The sequence below is a fragment of the Panthera onca genome, chromosome C1 (assembly GCF_046562875.1).
Source record: "Panthera onca isolate mPanOnc1 chromosome C1, mPanOnc1 haplotype 2, whole genome shotgun sequence".
Classification (NCBI taxonomy): domain Eukaryota; kingdom Metazoa; phylum Chordata; class Mammalia; order Carnivora; family Felidae; genus Panthera; species Panthera onca.
This window is the reverse complement of record NC_138346.1, coordinates 116,349,889-116,366,138: the sequence shown is the minus strand read 5'-3', so window position 1 is coordinate 116,366,138 and position 16,250 is coordinate 116,349,889. Positions and strand designations below refer to the sequence as shown.

The following is a 16,250-nucleotide window of genomic DNA, read 5'->3' as shown; positions in this document are numbered from 1 at the left end:
GAGAGAAAGAGAAAGAAAGCGTGAGCATGCGCCGGGGAGGGGCAGACAGAGGGAGACCACAGAATCCAAAGCAGGCTCCAGGCTCTGAGCTGTCAGCAGAGCCTGACATAGGGCTTGAACTCATGGACTGTGAGATCATGACCTGAGCTGAAGTCAGATGCTTAACCACCTGAGCCACCCAGACACCTCTGTGAACTCATTTTTGAAAGAAATTTAGGGAACTTTTGAGGTCTGGATTGAAGGTGCTTTCCTCCAGAGGATTTGTGTTTGCTTCTTTCAAGTACCTGGGGATACTACCAACTTGTAAATTACTTTAAAATAAAATCTGAGGGCCGCCTGGGTGGCGCAGTCGGTTAAGCGTCCAACTTCAGCTCAGGTCATGATCTCGCGGTCCATGAGTTCGAGCCCCACGTCGGGCTCTGGGCTGATGGCTCAGAGCCTGGAGCCTGTTTCCGATTCTGTGTCTCCCTCTCTCTCTGCCCCTCCCCCGTTCATGCTCTGTCTCTCTCTGTCTCAAAAATAAATAAACGTTAAAAAAAAAAAATTAAAAAAAAAAATAAAATAAAATCTGAGCTTGGGGCGCCTGGGTGGCTTAGTTGGTTAAACGTGGGACTTCGGCTTAGGTCATGATCTCCCAGTTTGTGATTTCGAGCCCCGCATTAGGCTCTGTGCTGACAGCTCAGAGCCTGGAGCCTGCTTCAGATTCTGTGTCTCCCTTTCTCTCTGCCCCTCCCCCACTCGTGCTGTCTCTCAAAAATAAATAAACATTAAAAATAAAATCTAAGCTTTAAAATTTTCTGCTTATTTAGGTAGAGTGGATTTAGGCTATAAACCCATGAGAGGACTAACTTGTGAATTCTAGGGGAAGATCTTTTCCTCCTCACTCTGAGCCAACATAAGGGCATTTCTTTTCTGTCTCCCTTCCCAGGGTGGGTATTTTCTCTTTTACCCTTTCTCTGACAGTGGAACCTGCAGGAGTCCTAGCGTTACTCAGGGACATTCCAGTCCCTGTTCTTGCACAAGCCCTAGGCTTAGTCTGCTGTCTCCTGAGAAACCACTTAGATGGAAGCTTTGTCACCGGGGGTTAGCAGATGTCTCTAAAACAACCACCAATTTCAGCCTTATGTTTTTGGATTCATGCTTTTGCCTTTTATATTTGAGCTAGTGTTTTGAGGCATTTTGTCATGGAATAGTTGTAGAGGGTATTTGGTCTGTTATATTGCTAGAATGGAAGTCTGATTCTCTGTTGAATGTTGGTGACCCCACACCCTTCCCCCGGCCCCCACTACAAGTTCCATGAGAATAGAAGCTAGTTCTATGTTGCCACTGCTATTTTCTGGCACACAGAGAGCGATCAATAAATATGGGGCACCTTGGTGGCTCAGTCAGTTGAGCGTCTCAGTATTGATTTTGGCTCAGGTCATGATCCCAGGGTCGTGGGATTGAGCTCTGTGTCGGCCTCTGTGATGTGGGTGGAGCCTGCCTAAGATTCTTTCTTGCTCTGCCCCTCTCCCCCGCTTGTGCTCTCTCTCAAAAAAAAAAAAAAAAAAAAAAAAAAAAGAAAGAAAGAAAAGAAAAACAATTATTGAATGTATGAAGATAGAAAGTCTTCCTTGGAAGACAAGAGAGGAAAAAATTCAGGTAGGGACTGAAAATAGGCCATTGTACTTAGCATTTACACCATTTTGAGAATAGATTTTGTAAATTAATGAGGACAAAAGCTGAATTTCACTGAGTTAAAGAATAAATAGTAGTTGAAAATTTTTAAAAAATGTATGTATTATATTTTATTTTTTTCAAGTTTATTTGAGAGAGAGAATGAGCAGGGGGAGAGGCAGAGAAGGAGAGAGAGAATCGTAAGCAGGCTCTGGAGTGTCAGCACAGAGCCCAGGGCAGGGCTCAAACCCATGAACCATGAGATCATGACCTGAGCCAAACCAAGAGTTGGATGCTTGGGGCACCTGGGTGGCTCAGTTGGTTAGGCTTGTGGTTTTGAGCCCTGTATTGGGCTCTCTGCTGTCTACTGACAAAGAGCCTGATCCTCCCCTGCTGGCACTCACTCGCTCTCTCTGTCTCTCAAAAGATAAATAAACATTTAAAAAAAAAAAAAAAAACAGTCCGATGCTTAACTGACTAAGCTACCTAGGAACCCCTCAAAATTTTAGAGTGATGAGAAACCAGAGGGGTTGGGTTCAAGAAAAAAGTAAGAATTTTTTTTAAATGAGGGATTCAGGGGCACCTGGGTGGCTCTGTCGGTTAGGTGTCCAACTTCTGCTCAGACCATGATCTCACAGCTCATGAGTTTGAGCCCCGTATCGGACTCTGGGCTGACAGCTCAGAGCCTGGACCCTACTTCAGATTCTGTCTCCCTTGCTCTCTGCCCCTGCCCCACTCACACGCACTCTCTCTCAAAAATAAATAAACATTAAAAAAATTAAAATGAGGGATTCAAACATATTTGTAGGCTAGGGACAGTGATCTTCTGACATGAAAGAATTTATAAAGAAGAGAGAAGGGACCATTGATAGGGCACCAGTATTCGAAGAGAGACAGATGGGAGGGCCAAGTTAAAGCCTCTAAACGAACATCTCTTCTTTATTTAACTAGGCAAGAAGATACAGATGGGATACTCTTTCCTTTTGAGGTGGAATACAAGGTCGTCTACAAAAGGCAGAGGCTAGGACTATATACTGGTGCTTGAGGAGAACAGCTGTAGGAAATTCACAAGCAATCTGGCTTCCTGTGGGGACTGCCAAATTAGGCTGGAAATTACACATGGGTACCAGTTCTGACTCGCATAAATGCTCTCCCATAAAGCAGCAGCCAATAAGCAGAAGTAGAGAAAACACCTCTGCCTCTAACACCTAAAATTCTTGGCACATCAGTAGGCAGCTGATAAATATTTCCTGAATAAACAAAGATTAGATTCATTAGAACTCGGGAGTGGTGAAGTACTTGGGACCAAAGAACAAAAGACAGAGGTAATTGAAGGTGTGCTAAAAGTGTCTTTTTTTAAAAATTTTTTTTTTTACATTTATTTATTTTTGAGAGAGCACATGTGGGGAGGGGCAGAGAGAGAAGGAGACAGAATCCAAAGCAGGCTCCAGGCTCCGAGCTGTCAGCACAGAGCCGGACGCGGAGCTCAAACCCACAGACCGCGAGATCATGACCTGAACCGAAGTCGGACGCTCGACCAAGTGAGCCACCTAGGCGCCCCAGAGTGTCTTGAGATAGATCGTTGTCCGTGGAACCTCAGGTGGACAGGGTAAGAAGTGAAGCCACAAAGGATCTGTTAGACTGGAACTGTAGTTGGCCCAAACTAAAACGATACAAAACTGAATAATGAATGACATTTTCTAAGTTTTTAGAAAACCTGTAGGTTCTGACTGGAAGAAGCAAATGCTTAGGGAAGCTGACCCAGATGAATGACGCCCAAGAAAGGGAGAATAAACTTGGTTTACAACTCAATTTCAAGTTTTCTCCTTTTGGCCTGGGACATGGAACTCAGACTTCTCTTCTGTGAAGTCTGACAATGGGCCTGAAGATGCAGGTTCCAATTGAACGAGGGTCCTAATTGCTGTCAGGTGAAAAGGCAATGTGAGCACCATCTAGAATCCCATTAATAATAGAGGTCTGTAGGGGCGCCTGGGTGGCGCAGTCGGTTAAGCGTCCGACTTCAGCCAGGTCACGATCTCGCGGTCCGTGAGTTCGAGCCCCGCGTCAGGCTCTGGGCTGATGGCTCGGAGCCTGGAGCCTGTTTCCGATTCTGTGTCTCCCTCTCTCTCTGCCCCTCCCCCGTTCATGCTCTGTCTCTCTCTGTCCCAAAAATAAATAAAAAACGTTGAAAAAAAATTAAAAAAAAAAAATAATAGAGGTCTGTAGTACATTCCACCAGGCACTGACCTGGGAGCTGTCCTGTCCGACGTTTGTACAAATGGTTTAGTTAACAACATTGATGACAGGTGCCTGGCTGGCTCAGTCGGTAGAGCATCTAGCTCTTGATCTCGGGGTTGTGAGTGGGAACCCCATGTTGGGTGTAGAGATTACTTTAAAAATTAATTAAAAAAAAAAGAACATTGATGACAGGTGATCACATGTGTAGATAACAAGAATATGGGAGAGACAATATATTGTTGGAGAGGAGAATCAGAATGCAAAGAGATCTTGATAGGCTAGATCAAATCTAACAAGATTTAGGGTTTTATTTTTTTTAATTTTAGAGAGACAAGGAGAGAACAGGGGAGAGGGGCAGAAGAAGAGAGAGAAAATCCCAAGCAGGCTCCACACTCAGCTTGGTGCCCGACACAGGGCTTGATCCCACGACCCTGGGATCATGACTTGAGCCGAAATCAGGAGTCAGGTGCTCAAACTACTGAGCCATCCAGGCACCCCACAAGACTTAGTTTAAGTGGATTAAATGTAAAGTATAGCGCAAAGGTTATGTATGTGTATACTCTGTAGGCAATATAGAATAATGTTTTGAAAATTACTTAGGAGACTGAACAGAAATATGGGCAAAGTAGGCAATTAAAATAGAGGACATAGGGGCACCTGTGTGGCTCAGTCAGTTAAGTGTCTGACTTTACCTCACTCAGGTCATGATCTCATGGTTCATGAGTTTGAGCCCTCCATAGGACTCTCTCTGTGGTGTCAGTGCAGAGCCCGCTTCAGACCCTCTGTCTCCCTGTCTCTCGCTCTCTCAAAAATAAATAAGCATTAAAAAAAAAAAAAAAAATAGAGGACACAAGGGCACCTGGCTGCCTAGTCAGTAGAGCGTATGACTCTCAATCTTGGGGTTGTGAGTTCGAGCCCCATGATGGGTGCAGAGATTACTTAAAAAAATAGAGGACATACAAAAGGTGTATACATATGTACATGCACACTTATACCTATATACATACATATACATGTGTGTGTTATTATATGAGATAACTTTCATCTTATTGGCAAAAATTTAAGGCTGCTAATACCAAGTGTTAGCAAAATATAGGTAAGTGGCTGAGGTATTCTCATAAATTTGGTGGGAATATAGATCATTTTAGGGCAATTTTTAAGTATCTATTAAAAATTTTAAAGTACACATCCTGCCACCCAGCAATTAACTCTCTTAATATTTACCCCAGGGAGATACTCCTGTATAACACTAACAGTCATAAAGAATTTTCAATGAAACATTGTAGTAACAAAAAAAAAATGGAAACAATTTGCGTCCAACAACAGAATGGTTAAAATGATACATCCATACTATAGGATACTATATAGCAGTTATAAAAAGGGAGATAGCTTTATATGTACTGATGTGAAAAGTTCTCTGAAATGTGTTAAAATGAAAAAAGATTTAGAATAATACAAACCATTTGATACATTTATGTGTTTGTTTTTTAAACTTTAAAATTTATTTATTTTGAGAGAGAGAGAGAGCATGTGTGCAGGGGAGGAACAGAGAGAATCCCAAGCACGTTCTGCATTGTCAGCACAGAGCTCTTCTTGGGGCAGGAACCCATGAACAGTGAGATCATGACCTAAAACCAAGAGTCAGATGCTTAATGGACTGAGCCATCCAAGTGCCCCTGATACATTTAGGTTTCAAAATTCCCTTGCAACTGCTTATTTCCACGTGTAAATATATATCTATGTAAATACATAGGAAAAAGTCTGGGAGGATACATAACCAAAATCAAACAGTATGTGTCTCTTAAAGGAAAGGACCAGGATTTGGGATAATGGTCAAAGAAAACTTGGATTTGTCTATAGTTTTCTTTTTTAAGTTTTTATTATTTTCTTTTTTTTAGTAATTTCTATAGTCAACATGGAGCTTGAACTCACAACCCTGAGATCGAGTCATATGCTCTTCTGACTGAGCCAGCCAGGCGCCTCTGTAATTTTTTGTCTGTTTATTTTTGAAAGAGAGAGACACAAGCTGGGGGGAGGGGAGGCAAAGAGAGAGAGTGGGACAGAGGACCTGAAGTAGGCGGCTCTGTACTGACAACAGTGAGCTCTGCTGCAGTGAGCCTGACACGAGGCTTGAACTCACAAGACTGCGAGATTGTGACCTGAGCCGAAGTCGGACGCTCAGCCGACTGAGCCACCCAGGTGGCCCTGTGATTTTTTTGAATGAAGATTTTGATCCCTATTATTTACATGTTTACTAAAGTAAATGAATCCGTATGTTATACATTAAGTCAAAACAAATTAAAACAACCCTACCCCACTCCACAATTACACCTGTAGGTTTTATTTAGTTTTAATGAGTCAATAGTGTGATAAGGTAGGAAGTGAAAAAAATCTAAGGACACCTAAGGCTCTCTTACAGTCCAGTTCCACGACCAAGCGAGTGACAGTTTAGTTCTCCTTGGCTCAGTCAGACCACGTCTGCACCAAAGTCAGACAGGCACACTGACACATTTGAGCTCTTCCAGAAAGCAGCCAGGGTCAGGCTAGGAGTCCATATCAAATCAGGGAGAAATAACTGCAGCAGGGAAGGATGTTTATCTAGTGAAGTGCGATGTAGAGAGAAGTGGTCCTCAAACACTTGAATAGTTTTTTTATTTATTTATTTATTTATTTTTTTTTTTAAATTTTTTTTTTTTTCAACGTTTTTTTTTTTATTTATTTTTGGGACAGAGAGAGACAGAGCATGAACGGGGGAGGGGCAGAGAGAGAGGGAGACACAGAATCGGAAACAGGCTCCAGGCTCCGAGCCATCAGCCCAGAGCCTGACGCGGGGCTCGAACTCACGCACCGCGAGATCGTGACCTGGCTGAAGTCGGACGCTTAACCGACTGCGCCACCCAGGCGCCCCTTGAATAGTTTTAATGAGGGTGAAGGCGAGAGGAAGTTTTGAGACACTGGAGTTATTCAAAAGACTGAACAATCACTTGTCATGGATGCTGTGGAAGAGATTAATTCAGGAGGAATTAGTTGGAACTAGATGATATTCAAGGTTCCAACTGACTTTAAGAATCTATTTTAGGGGCACCTGGGTGGGTCAGTCGGTTGTGTTTGACTTCAGCTCTGGTCATGATCTCGTGGTTGGTGGGCTTGGCTGCTTTAGATCATCTGCCTCCTTCTCTCAAAAATCAATAAACATTAAAAAAAAGAGTCAATTTTATTTATTTATTTTTGAGAGAAAGAGACAGAGAATGAATATGAGGGGGGAGGGGCAGAGAAAGAGGGAGAGAGAATCCCAAACAGGCTCCACACTGTCAGCACAGAGCCCAATGCGGGCTCGATCTCATGAACCAGGAAATCATGACCTGAGCTGAAATCAAGAATTGGATGCTTAATGGACTGAGTCACCCAGGAGCCCTAAAAGAGTCTATTTTAAATTCCCTTGGTCTCAGCCAGCTTTGCCAAAGCTCAAATCCCTAATACCCCTTTTTTTCAAGTTGTCTTGTTTTAGAGAGGATGTTAACTTTTCAAAGATGACATTGAGGTGATTCATTGAGTTTCCCCTCTCATCCTTTTGTTTCCCAGAGGTCCGTTCTATACAGAACCGTTTGTGAAGAATCCCTCTATGCTTCCACAAAGTTCTCTTCTTTAGAAATTCTAGCTTTTTATTTTTTAATATTTATTTTATTTGGGAGAGAACATGAGTGGGGAAGGGGCAGAAAGAGAGGGAGAGAACATTCCAAGCAGACTCCATACTGTCTGCACCGAGCTTCATGTGGGACTCAATCCCATGACCCTGGGATCATGACCTGAGCTGAAATTAAGAGTAGGATGCTCAGGGCACCTGTGTGGCTCAGTCAGTTAAACGTCTGACTTCGATTCAGGTCATGATCTCATAGTTCATGGTTTCGAGCCCTGCATTGGGCTCTGTGCTGACAGCGCGGAGCCTGGAGCCTGCTTCAGATTCTGTGTCTCCCTCTCTCTCTGCCTGTCCTCCACTTGTGCTCTGTCTCTGTCTAAAATAAATAAATGTAAAAAACATAACTAAAAGAGTTGGATGCTCAACTGAGCCCCCCAGACACCCCCACAAATTTCTCTTGAGTAGGATTTAAACTGGCTCCATGCTTGGTCCATGGGATTAATGTATATTTGACCTTTTGTCACAAGACAGTGCAATTATTTCCGAAATGTAGCTGTTTACTTGGTTACCTCAGGCTTTGTTGTTAGCCAACCTTTGCCTTGAATTTCCTCTACCATGAGTCATACGCAGTCTAATGACCATCCTCTGCCCAGAGACAAATAGGTTTCAGTGGTCCCTTGAGGCCACTTGTTCTGGGCCTGAGGAGAAGAGAGAAGTGCTCCCACTGCTTCTGTTTGGGATTTGGTGTGGCTCACAACAGAGTAGTAGCTGTCTCCAAAGAAATTTCTTTTGAAAATCATGTATCCACTTTTTTGATGTTTATTTTTGAGAGAGAGAGAGAGAGCGAGGGAGAAAGCACGAGCAGGGGAGGGGGAGAGAGAGAGGGAGACACAGAATCTGAAGCAGGCTCCAGGCTCCAAGCTGTCAGCACAGAGCCCGATGTGGGGCTTTGAACTCACAGACTGAGAGATCATGACCTGAGCTGAAGTTGGACTCAACCGACTGAGCCACCCAGGCTCCCTAGCATATCCACTTTTTTTTATATGAATAGAATTTCATATCTGTTGTATCTTGGTACTCCAGCTGAAACATGTCAGTAGAGCATAGATTTTTGATTTCAGGGTCGTGAGTTCAAGCCCCACATTGGACATGGGGCCTATTAAAAAAAAAAAAAAAAAAAAGAGGGGCTGGTGCCTGGGTGGCTTAGTTGGTTAAGTGTCTAACTTCAGCTCAGGTCATGATCTCACTGTTCAAGAGTTCAAGCCCCACACTGGGCTCTCTGCAGTCAGTGCAGAGCTCACTTCAGATCTTCTCTCCTTTTCTCTCTGCTCTTCCCCGGCTTGCATGTGCATGCACACCCACCCACACTCTCTCTCTCTTAAATAAACATTAAAAAAAAAAAAAAAAAGACAGGTACTCTAAATGTGCTGTCAAAATAAAGTAAAATAAAATCTTTAAATATAGGAGCCTCTGGCTGGCTCAGTCAGTGGAGCATGTGACTTTTGATCTTGGGGTTGTGAGTTTGAGTCCCATGTGGGGTGTGGAGATTAGTTAAAAACAAATCTTAAAAAAAATCTTATTAAATATAAAACAATCTGCTTTATTAATCATCCTTTTTTTCAGTATTTAACTTTTTTTTTTTTAATGTTTACTCACTTTTTGAGAGACAGATTGTGAGCAAGGGAGGGGCAGAGAGAGAGGGAGACACAGATCCAAAGCAGGCTCCAGGCCCTGAGCTGTCAGCACAGAGCCTGATGTGGAGCTCAAATTCATTAACCACAAGATCATGACCTGAGCCGAAGTTGGCTGCTTCACTGACTGAGCCACCCATTGGTCCTGCTTTATAGCCTTCCCTGTTTCCTGTCTGGGATCTTTGTGATTCAGTCATACTTCACAGGCCAACTCATAGGGTAGTCAGCAAGTTGTTCTGACATGGTCTGGGCATGATCCCCTTTAGTGATTTAGGGAAAAAAAAAAGAAAGCCAAGCCAAGGCTACACAGTGATTCCACTGCCCCTGTGAGGGAGAGCTCAGGACTCCCTCCTGGCTCTAAACCTAGTTCTCCATGAGGATGAACACAGCACTGTGGTTTGCTGGAGCAGCCATGGACTTTGGAGTCTGTGAATTACCAAGTGGCCTAATATAAATTACCTTTTCTGAACTTCATTAAAGTTTTGTAAAATATAATCTTTTAATTCAAAATTTAATTTTTTTTAAAGTTTATTTATTTTTTTTTGAGAGAGAGAGAGAGAGCAAAAGCCCACAGGCGGGGGAAGGGCAGATAGAGAGGAGACAGAGAACCCCAAGCAGGCTCCGCACTGTCAGCTTGGAGCTGGATGTGGGACTCAAACTCACTAACTGTGGGATCATGACCTGAGCCAAAATCAAGAGTCAATGTTTAACCAACTGAGCCACCCAGACACCCCTAAAATTTAATTTTGAATTACACAATACATAAATATTGTTTGAAAAAACAAAATAGGACAGATGAGACTAAATTTCCTTTGATCACCACCTTCAAGCCCACTCCCCTTACCCCTCCCTAACCACCTCCCAAAGTGACTATAATTCTGTTTAGCATTAATCTTTCCAGGCCTTTTTCAATCAAATCAATTTTACTTGTGAAAATAGGATAGTAATATCTATTCCATGAGACAAAACAGAAGTGACAATACAAAGGCATAATGTTTTCTTCTTTCTGTTTCCTTGCAGGTTGGGAGGATCTGAGACCCCCTTCAGGAACATAGCTCTGCACTAAATTCATGCTGAAGAAGAGAAGTCTTACCTGGGGTGGAACTACCTGCCTTCTATCTGGTATTAGAAAATACCAGTTTTTTGTCTGTTTTTTTCTCTCCCTCAAAAATTTCAGCAGGCATCATGCACAGAATCTACAGTAGGAGCAAGCCTCGGCTTGTTACATGGACACAGCGAGCCTCCTCTTGGATAGGGGTCTGCTGGAGGAGAGGAGCCCGAGCCACAGGCCCAGAAAGCATTTTGCCTCCTTTTTATTCTTCCATTTCAGCCAGGCAAGGATGAGTTGATGTCTTGTGTCTTCTCTTCCCTGTGTCTTTCATTTCAAATTGCAGAAATGAAGGGGCGCCTGGGTGGCTCAGTCAGTTGAGCGTCCCTCTTCGGCTCAGGTCATGATCTCGTGGTCTGTGAGTACGAGCCCCGCGTAGGGCTCTGTGCTGACAGCTCAGAGCCTGGAGCCTGTTTCAGATTCTGTGTTTCCCCCCACTCCCCACTGCCCACCCCCCCCCCTCCCCGCTCATGCTCTGTCTCTCCCTCTCTCTGTCAAAAATAAATAAACATAAAAAAACAAAACAAATTGCAGAAAGGAGGAGATCATATGCCCAGACTTCCCCTCCCAAAACAGCTTTCCAGCTGAACACAACAAAGACAAAAAACCAAAGCAACCCTCCTCCCTCCCACAACAGTTTTTTACCTACTGTCAGAGGAGGCATAAGCCAAGATTTCCAAAGGCACTAGTGGCTGCTTCCCAGGTGTCCCAGAATGGGGTTTTATTTTAGCGTGAGAACAAATTCCATTTATTGAGCGTCTACTTTGCCAGCCACGGTCCAAATTTCTTTACATACACCTAATTCATTCTAACAAAAGCCATTTAAGGTTCGTATTATAATTATCTTCATATCACAGATGAAGGGACTGATGCTCAGAAAGGTTAAGTACTTCTCTTTAGTTTTTTAATTTTATTTTTGAGAGGGACAGAGTGCAAGTGGGGGAGGGGCAGAGGGAGAGGGAGACAGAATCCAAAGCAGGCTCCAGGCTCTGAGCTGTCAGCACAGAGCCTGACGCGGGGCTCGAACTCATAGACTGTGAGAACATGACCTGAGCTGAAGTCGGACACCCAACTAATTGAGCACCCAGGCACCCCAGTACTTCTGTGTTTAAACTGTGACTTCCTCAGGCAAAGAAGATGCTTAAGAACAGTACTTGTCAGTGGGAAGTGGTATCTGGAAGCAGGAATGAGAAGCCTGGAACTGTGTAGAGAGGGGCGCCTGGCTGGCTCAGGCGGAAGAGCATGTGACTCTTGATCTTGGGGTTGTGACTTCAAGATCCACGTTGGATGTAGAGATCAAATAAATAAAACTTAAAAAAAAAATGTGTGGAGAATAGAAGAGGTAAGGTAATAGCAAATTACGAAAACTGCATGTCCCAGCAAGAACTGCCATTCATCCCTACCACTCAGGCTCAGACTGGGTTATGCTCTAGGGGTGTGTGTAAACACATCTCTATAGCAACCATCTGGTTTCTGTCCTTCTATGACAATACAGGCTTGCAGTGTCTAAATATGGGCACTGGTGAGGATGAGTGTGGCTGGGGAGGGGAAGTTGCCTGCTGAGTCAAAGGAAAATTGTGCAGAAAAGGCAGATTCCTTTGGTGTGCCCTCATCTACCCCTCCCAGCCCACCCCCACGGTAGGAAAGGGGCTTAAGACCCTGATCTCTCTTCGGTTCACAGCAGTTGCAGTTAAGAGCTAAGCCCTGCATACATTTTGTCTTATTTTAACCAAGTATGTAAATTCCTGTGCAGTCAGGGGGGGATCCCCTTGGTTCAAAAGGGGGAGGGTAGAAACTTTTGCTTCCTATTTCACCCCAGGTGTCACTTTCGGGGCCATGGAGGTAGAAGCTGGAGGATCCCATCTGCTGAAGGCATGGTAGGCCCCAGAGGGAAACGTGAGGGAGAGAAGCCAGGCGCAGGGTATAGGAGTAAGGATGGGTGCTGCTGAGAGGATTAAATGCGACCAGGACTGAGTTACCGGAGCCCCTTCCTTAAGTCAGCACAGTGGTTCTCAACTAGGGGATCCTAGAGAACATTTGGCAACGTCTGGGGACTTTTGTTGTTGTTCTGACTGAGCATTTAGTGGGTAGAGGACAGAGCTGCTGTTAACATCTCTAAAATATACAGGACAGCACCCACAACAAAGATGTACCTAGTCCAAAATGTTCACAGTCCCAAGGTAGAGAAAGCATGAGTTAGAGGATGCTGGTCCTACAGTAGCCCTCTCCTCGATCCACTGCAGGACACCATCACATGTTATTTGAAGGGGATACCATGGACACCAGCTTGTTCAGCTTGGCCCTGAGCTCCTCTCAAGCTTCCAACCTGAGTATTTAGTTTAATTTTTTAAAATATGTTTACTTATTTTGAGAGAGTGCACACATGCACGAGCGGGGGAGGGGCAGAGAGAGAGAGGGAGAGCCCATCCCAAGCAGGCTGTGCAGTGTCAGCACACAGCCGGATGTGGGGCTCGATCCCATGAACCATGAGCTTATGACCTGAATCAAAATCAAGAATGGGACGCTAAACTAACTGAGCCACCCAGGTGCACCTAGTTTGTTTACTTCTAATAAAAATAAATGAAAGCCAGAGTCCCAAATTTGCTGTGAAGTCAGCCTCTATAGAAGATGGCCTTAAAGCTGCCTTTAACGGCTGTGCAGCTAGGCAAAAGGCACTATCTCTTGGCCTCAGTTTTACCATTTGTGAAGTGAGTACACTGAATGCATGATCTCTAATGTCCCTTTAGTTCCCAAACTTTGCACTTCTGAATATTTTTCATATGTAGTTGTGCCCAGTTTTGGTCACTGGAACAGAAAATGACTCAGAAGTGCAAGTAGGGAAGTCTGAAGGGTACTCAGACTTTCCTAATCATAACAGGCATTTCAGACATGGACCTTAACTGTTGAGCCAGGACTCACGGTCACTGAATGAAGCCAGGACTTCCCTTTGTGTCTCTGAGTAGGTGGTCTCTTCATGGGGTAATTTTAGCAACAGTAAATTGCTTTTGCTAACCACTCACTCTCACCCCCTACCAAGAGGTCTGCTAATGCATGAGAGTTTTCTTTCTCATTAAAAATATAAATATTGTAGGGGCACCTGGGTGGCCCAGTCGGTTAAACATATGACTTCAGTTCAGGTCATGATCTCAGTTTGTGAGTTTGAGCCCCGTGTTGGGCACTGTGCTGGCAGCTCAGAGCCTGGAGCCTCCTTCAGATTCAGTGTCTCCCTCTCTCTCTGCCCCTCCCCCGCTCATGCTGTCTCTCTCTCATAAATCAATAAACTTAAAACAATTTTTTTAAAATAAAAAAACATACAAATATTCTAGCATATGTATCAGTTTGATGTTACTAATTGGGTTTGAGGCCGTTAAGGTAGGTAGCTGGCACTAGATCAAGAATGATGCTTGTTCATGGGTTTGCAGTCCTAGAGGTTAATATGAATAATTTGAGAGAAGTTCATATACTATATAAACTCTATATTCAGTTTGAGCTTTTTAACTATTTTAGTTGTAAGTTCATATTTTGTTTTAATCTCTAGTATCTACCTATGATAAGTATGTCAAAACAAGGTGCAAAAAAAGTCCATCTAAATACACTACATACCTCTGTCACCAAAGCTCTACTTATATCAAAACTTTTAACTGAAGGGGCCACTTTATCACAGTGTGGTTATCAGTGTTGAGTGCTCTTCCTGTCATAAGGAGACATTTTCATTACAGAAAAGCTATCCTTCGTTGACAGAGTATTTGGCTCTTACTTGCTCTTAGTCATGTGGCTCATCTAAAAGTTTTCCAAAAGAGGTCCAGCTTTGTCTGGGGAGTAGCCTTCCCAAGCTGTTCTCTCACTAGAGGTGTTGTCTTTCTGCTTATCCCCTGTTTCTGCTATTCAGAGACTGTGGCAGGAGGTCAAACTCTTTTTAATTTTTTCTGAATATTTACAGATTGACAATGAACAATTCTTCAACAAATATTTATTGAACACCTGTTGTGTACCATTCTTTAAAAAAAAAAATTTTTTTTAAACGTTTATTCATTTTTGAGAGACAGAGAGAGACAGCATGAGCAGGGGAGGGGCAGACACAGAATCTGAAGCAGGCTCCAGGCTCCGAGCTGTCAGCACAGAGCCTGATGTGGGGCTCAAACTCACAAACTGAGATCATGACCTGAGCTGAAGTCGGATGCTTAACCGACTGAGCCACCCAGGTGCCCCTGTTATGTACCATTCTTGATGGTGAGGATATAGCAATAAATGAGACCAAGCCCTGGTAGTTCAATAAATACTTGTAAAATAAGTGAATGAAGGACCCTCTTCCAGTTGTTTGTTTTAGTCTAGCCTACTTATTCCTTTTTATAATCAGTTTTAAGCTACTGCTCCATTCTCTTTTTTCTTAGGATGCCTTGTCAGAGGTGGAATGCTCAACCTACCTACCCCTGAGGACCCTGGGAGACAGGCCTGAGGAGACTGTGCCCCATAACCCTCTGGGGACTTTGGTCAAGACTGATACCAAACAACTTTTAAACCGAAGTTGAGAACCTTAATGTGAATTCATTGCACAAGTGGTCCCATCTCTGTATGATCTTTGGATTCTGCCCCCAATGCAGAACTCTCCCACTCACTTACAAAACCTTCATCCCTGGTCCCCTCATTTCTCTGAGGTCTCACACAGAAACTCTTAAGAGGAATTTCCCTCAACCCACTCATTCAAATTACACCCACGTTTCCCCTCAGACCCTGCTTTGTTTGCAGCCCTGGAGGGTTTTCCCCTCCTCCAGTATCAGAAAGTGGGGAAACTGAGATACTCCTAGCTCCCTAATGTCATTTTCAGGCCATTATTCTTCTAAGATATTTACATGCCATTCCTCCTGCTATGGAGTTCAGGCTAAACTCTCCTTCATGTTTTTGGCTACTCCTGGTCACTTCTATACCAGGACTGGTACGAGGCTTCCTCTTCTCCCCAATCCTACATAATTCTGGGTTGATTGCAACACCTTGATTTACTGATCCAACATTCCAAGCCCATAATTCTCTGTTGTTGTTTTGTAAGCTAACTGCTTTAATCTTCCTTTTATAAAAAAGACAGTTGGGTTTAACAAGAGATAACAACAAAACCACAAATACTTGAGCTACCTACCTTTGCAGCTGGATGTAGGAGCTCCCTTGTTCTTTGACTCTAATGACCTTTACTTTTACCCGACTTTAGACACCCATTCCTACTACCCATTTCATTACATGGAAGAGTTCCAACTCCAAAATCTTAACTCTAACATCACTGTGACCACCAGGTCCTGAGCTTCCAACTTAATCACTTCTTTCACTTCTAAATCATCATCAGCTCTTTGACCTTATCAAGACCTCTCTTGACCAGAGCTGATCATACCTTCTTTGGCCTACCTTTTCACCCGGTCTGAATCGGGTGGATATCTTGAACTGTCCCTCCCCAGCACCTTCCATCCCCTTATTCCCTTATCAATCCACTCCATGTGTCCACAGACTATGATCCAGGAGCTACATAATAATGCATCTTATCTGCTCTTGTACCCAGGCAGCTGGGTGTTGCTAGAGAAAACAGCAGAAATATAGATTGGTACCATTCCAGTAGATTACACGTTCCAAGGATTACACATTCATGTTTCCAATCTGTTAGGCCCTTGACACTTGTTCTCTAACCCTTTTACTTAGTATTATTGTCTGTTCTCTTCCATTCCTCTCCCTTTCAACCTCTCTCCTAAACGATGGCCACTCTTCTTAAGCCCCCTAACTCTCATCTCCCTGTCAACTTGCAACCTTACATCTCCGCAAAGAATAGCGAAGCCATCGGAGAAGGACTCCCATCAACTACCAACCCCAGTCACAAACAGCTGTGAGTTTACCCCTCATTATATTTTCACCTTGAGCCTCAGGCAGGATGCAGTAAACATCT

At 43.7% G+C, this 16,250-nt stretch overlaps 2 long non-coding RNA genes across 2 annotated transcripts; both read left to right on the top strand.

Annotated features, from left to right (window-relative positions):
• Window positions 1-3,066: 3,066 nt before the first annotated feature.
• Window positions 3,067-14,888, top strand: LOC144617186 (uncharacterized). Its single transcript, XR_013557380.1, has 3 exons — window positions 3,067-3,265; window positions 10,243-10,556; window positions 14,722-14,888. It is a non-coding gene; the product is annotated as an uncharacterized LOC144617186 (long non-coding RNA).
• Window positions 11,976-12,929, top strand: LOC132671609 (uncharacterized). Its single transcript, XR_013557383.2, has 3 exons — window positions 11,976-12,063; window positions 12,150-12,207; window positions 12,574-12,929. It is a non-coding gene; the product is annotated as an uncharacterized LOC132671609 (long non-coding RNA).
• Window positions 14,889-16,250: the final 1,362 nt, after the last annotated feature.